This window comes from Suncus etruscus, chromosome 11, assembly GCF_024139225.1.
Source record: "Suncus etruscus isolate mSunEtr1 chromosome 11, mSunEtr1.pri.cur, whole genome shotgun sequence".
NCBI classification, from domain to species: domain Eukaryota; kingdom Metazoa; phylum Chordata; class Mammalia; order Eulipotyphla; family Soricidae; genus Suncus; species Suncus etruscus.
Genome location: NC_064858.1, coordinates 64093530 through 64099112, shown reverse-complemented (window position 1 = coordinate 64099112; position 5583 = coordinate 64093530). Strand labels below are relative to the sequence as shown.

The 5583-nt window shown below is 33.8% G+C and overlaps 1 non-coding gene across 1 annotated transcript; it reads right to left on the bottom strand.

The window, feature by feature from the left end:
* Positions 1-1848: 1848 nt before the first annotated feature.
* LOC126023645 (U1 spliceosomal RNA) lies at positions 1849-2011 on the bottom strand. The gene has a single exon (XR_007500749.1). It is a non-coding gene; the product is annotated as a U1 spliceosomal RNA (small nuclear RNA).
* Between the last annotated feature and the right edge of the window lie 3572 nt (positions 2012-5583).

Here is a 5583-nt window from a genome sequence, read left to right as displayed (position 1 = left end):
AATTGAAAGATAAGTTATCAATTAAAAGGAAGAATACAACTATGGTTCTGAGGAAGTACTGTATTTTACCTTGAATGGAAATTAACTTAGCCCATGCCCTGAAGCATTTCTCCTTTCTAGCATTGCCTAGTCAACTTTAACTGGATATTACAGGGCCCAAGTAGGCCTTATTCTAGGACTTCATAGCACATTGAAATGCCAGCCTGTTTGGAAAAAACAGCAACACTAGCAAGAAGTAAGTCCTACATTAAGTAGTTGAATTTTTTTTTCAGAATTGTTATTATAATGGGTAGAGTATTTGCCTTACATGCAGATTATTAGGCTTTGATCCCTCAGAACATGTATTCTCCCTAAAAAACCTCCAGAAATAATCTTTGAAGGCAGAGCCAGGAGTATGACTGCTCCCAGAATGGGTGTAGTCACAGATGCAAAAAAATTTTTGAATTAAAAAAGTAAGTGAAGCTGAATTTTCAGTAAAAAGGAGAAGAAATATAAGTGTGTTTTGAAATATATAGTTGAATTTCTGATCAAAGCACTTCACTTGAAAACTGATCATTCAAAATGAATTAAGGACTTACTATTAGAAATGAACTTATAAATCATATTGAGGATACTTTAGGTAGAATCTTTCATAACATTAAATCTAATACATGATATCTTCACTGATAATGTCACTGTCTAAACAAATGTATACAAAATAACAAATGTGTTTACTTCAAAGTAGGAATGATGTCACAGAAGGAATGATGTCAGAGAGCAAACATAATGAGAAAAAATATTTACCCACCTCTCATCTGGAATGGGGTTAGTGGCTAATATATTTTATAAATTGTAAATCAGATATAAAATTGAACAAGAAAAAAAATCAACCCCAGGCAAAAAAAATGGGAGAATAACTGAATAAAAATTTCCTCAAGGAAGACCAATGGATGGTCAATATATATTTGAAAACTTGTTCTACATCACGGTTGTCAAAAATCACAAACTGCAAAGCCATCCGTTTATTTCTCCCTCTGTTTTCACTGCTAATCTTTACTTTGACATTAGAATTCCAGTTCTGGTTCTTGTTAGGTTTTCTCTGTTCATTTATATGCCACATAAAGAGAACTTACTGGTACTTGTCTTACTTGCTGATTCTGCTTCGTTTTTTTCCTGTTCAATAAATTTTATCCATGTGCTCCAGGTACATTACTTTCTGTTTTTAATATCTCACTTGATACATATTCCTGTCTCTGCTTTACATCAATTCATGGTCCTTCCTTTGCTGTCCATATAATAAGAATCTTCATGTCTCTCTTAACAGTTTCTTCTTAATCATTAAAATGTCCAGACATATATCAATTTACATATTCTTTTCTGAAAGTTTAATTTACATACTCCTTGTTTTTTGTTTGTTTGTTTGTTTTGGGGCCACACCCAGTGACACTCAGGAATTACTCCTGGCTATGCACTCAGAAATCGCTCCTGGCTTGGGGACCAGATGGGATCCAGGGGTATTGAACCACGGTCAGTCCTAGGTTAGTGTGTGCAAGGCAAACACACTACCATTTGTGCCACCACTCTGGCCTCATCCATTCTAAATCTTTTAATCCATAAGTGAAGTAAATTGAAGCTTATAAAAATGATCGATATATATGCATTTATGTTTTGCTCTTTATTTTCTGGGTATTATTCTTTTATTTTCACTTTTTGCATTTTAATAACTATCCATTTTTATGACTGTCCATTCTAATAAATACCTATTTTAAGTTTTTTACCTAGAATGTATTTTCTATTTGTAAATATAAAATATGTACAATATGATGTAGAATATTACTTAAATCTTAAATCCTGATATTCTTTTTTTTTGGGGGGGAAGCACAAATGCAGCCCCCCCACTACCACAAATTATGCAGTCGAGTTTCCCACATTTGGGAAATTGCAGGGGTCAGCACATTCAGAGTGCAATGGATAAGCCTCGCCCTGGGAAACCATCTTCGTGATCATGGTATCTCCCCTGCCAGGTAAGTATAAATCCTGATGTTCTTTGTGCATATATAACTTCTATTATTTAAGTGTTTAATTTATAATAGTATATAAGTTGCAAAAGAATGTACCACTGTTATTAATAGGTAATCTCAAAAACACATTTTTAATATTTATAATTAGGCATGATAAAATTTTTAAAAATTAAAAATTTTAAATTTAAAAATTTTAATAATAATAATTCTTTTTTTTTTTAATTAATAATGTTTTATTGGCACTTAAACATAATAATACATAGATCTTGATTGGTTAGAGACCACAACTTGCATTAATCTGTCAGTCTCCTCTCCTCACTCCTAGTAATTTATATATTTTTTATATTTTATTTGAACACCTTGATTACATACATGATTGTGTTTGGGTTTCAGTCATGTAAAGAATACCACCCATCACCAGTGCAACATTCCCATCACCAATGTCCCAAATCTCCCTCCTCCCCACCTGACCCCCGCCTGTACTCTAGACAGGCTTTCGATTTCCCTCATACATTCTCATTATTAGGACAGTGCAAAATGTAGTTATTTCTCTAACAAAACTCATCACTCTTTGTGGTGAGCTTCCTGAGGTGAGCTGTAACTTCCAGCTCTTTTCTCTTTTGTGTCTGAAAATTATTATTGCAAGAATGTCTTTCATTTTTCTTCAAACCCATAGATGAGTGAGACCATTCTGCATCTTTTTCTCTCTCTCTGACTTATTTCACTCAGCACAATAGATTCCGTGTACATCCCTGTATAGGAAAATTTCATGACTTCATCTCTCCTGACGGCTGCATAATATTCCATTGTGTATATGTACCACAGCTTCTTTAGCCATTCGTCTGTTAAAGGGCATCTTGGTTGTTTCCAGAGTCTTGCTATGGTAAATAGTGCTGCAATGAATATAGGTGTAAGGAAGGGATTTTTGTATTGTATTTTTGTGTTCCTAGGGTATATTCCTAGGAGTGGTATAGCTGGATCATATGGGAGCTCGATTTCCAGTTTTTGGAGGAATCTCCATATTGCTTTCCATAAAGGTTGAACTAGACGGCATTCCCACCAGCAGTGGATAAGAGTTCCTTTCTCTCCACATCCCCGCCAACACTGTTTATTCTCATTCTTTGTGATGTGTGCCATTCTCTGTGGTGTGAGGTGGTACCTCAGAGTTGTGTTGATTTGCATCTCCCTGATGATTAGTGATGTGGAGCATTTTTTCATGTGTCTTTTGGCCATTTGTATTTCTTCTTTGTCAAAGTGCCTGTCCATTTCTTCTCCCCATTTTTTGATGGGATTAGATGTTTTTTCTTGTAATTTTCTGTCAGTGCCTTGTATTTTGAAGATTAGCCCCTTATCTGATGGGCATTGGGTGAATAGTTTCTCCCACGCAGTGGGTGGCTCTTGTGTCCTGGGCGCTATTTCCTTTGAGGTGCAGAAGCTTCTCAGTTTAATATATTCCCATCTGTTAATCTCTGCTTTCACTTGCTTGGAGAGTGCAGTTTCCTCCTTGAATATGCCTGTAGTCTCAATGTCCTGGAGTGTTTTGCCTATGTGTTGTTCTATATATCTCATGGTTTTGGATCTGATATCGAGGTCTTTTATCCATTTGGATTTTACCTTTGTACATGATGTTAGCTGGGGGTCTAAGTTCAATTTTTTGCAAGTGGCTAGACCCCAGCCACTTGCAAATAATAATAATTCTTAAATTTTTAATAATAATTTTTAAATTTTAATTTAAATTTAAATTTTTAAATTTTTATATTTTTATTTTTTTAACTTTTTTTCCTTTATTTAAACATCTTGATTACATATATGATTGTGATTAGGTTTCAGTCATGTAAAGAACACCCCCTTCACCAGTGCAACATTCCCACCACCAATGTCCCAAATCTCCCTCCATCCCACCCCACCCCCACCTGTACTCTAGACAGGCTTTCCAGTTCCCTCATTCATTCACATGATTATGGTAGTTCTCTGAGTAGTTATTTCTATAACTGCACTCACCACTCTTTGTGGTGAGCTTCATGAAGTGAGCTGGAAGTTCCAGCCCTCCTCTCATTGTCTCTGAGGATTGTTGCAAAAATGACTTATTTTTCTTAAAACCCATAGATGAGTGAGATTACTTAAATTTTTTAAAATGTTTTAAAACACACACACTATATCCTTTTTTGTTGTTTGTTTTTTGGTTTTGGGTCACACCTGGCAATGCTCAGGGTTTACTCCTGGCTCTAGGCTCAGAAATTGCTCCTGGCAGGTACAGGGAACCATATGGGATGCTGGGATTCGAACCACTGTCCTTCTGCATTAAAGGCAAATGCCTTACCTCCATGCTATCTCTCCAGACCCAAACATGTTTCTCTCTCTCTCTTTTTTTTTTTGGTTCATACACTATATCTTATATATTTTTCACATATACAGTGTGTTGCATATCTGTTAAATATTTATAACTCTCATAAAGAATATCTATTTCAAATGTATAGATATCTTCACCTAATGAAAAGTATATTGAAAAAGATAAAACATAGATTTTCATAAATATTTGTTTTTTCTTATAATCAGAAATGTCTACATTATATGCTTATTAATATTATACATTCAACTTTTGATCTTCTGATATCTCATAAATTACCTTTTGAAGTTACTATACATTTAGTGTAGAATTGGAATTTGCTCAATTCCTCATTTCTATTTTTACATGTATATACTTTGTTGTATCCATCTTTGTATAATTTTATATTTTTGAAACTTCTATGTCCAATTATTTTTATTTCTGTAGCTTTTGTACTCTAAGAATAGTTTTCTTGTGTTATAATGTTATAACCAGCAATGTAGTAGGGGAAAGCATCCTGATGTTAGCCATATTTGTCCAATATAATGACCTTAATTTAGTTATAATTTCCAAGGTTGAACTGACCATTTTAAATTTTCTTTAAAGATTTATTTCTCACTAATGACCTTTTATTCTTGGGTAGTTTTAGGAGATATGAAAAAGATTATAAATAATAAACTTCCCAATTTTCGGAAAGTCACAGTAAGATCCTACAACATTCAGAGAATAAAAAATAATCATCTATTAATGGTGTTTCTGGGTTTCTCTCCTCCTAAGGCATCTGCCAATAACACAGAAATGAAGACAATCTTTGGACCCCAGCAAGAGTAAAAGATTTGAAGTTTTATTATTTGTGTCTAGTCAATGTAACTTCAGGGGCAGTAGGTTGAGAAAATATGCATATTTACTTCTCTCCTATTACTTCAGTTTTTTAAATTTTCAACAGCCTGAATGCATAGTGCCTATATGAAGTTTATTTTAAAGATTAAATTAAAATTAACACATATTGACATCTTTTACAACCAATAGTGATGTAGAGTATGTTCTCTGAGAATCTATTTTAAATGCCATTTCCTAAACTTAAAATGGATTTAATGTTTCATATTTAAGATTTAAAATAATAAACTTTTTAAAACAATACTTTGAAGATCAACCATGGAGATCAATTTTTGATGATGATATTTAAACATATGTATGTGCATGTGTGTGTGTGTGTGTGTGTGTGTGTGTGTGTGTGTGTGTGTGTGTGTGTGTGTG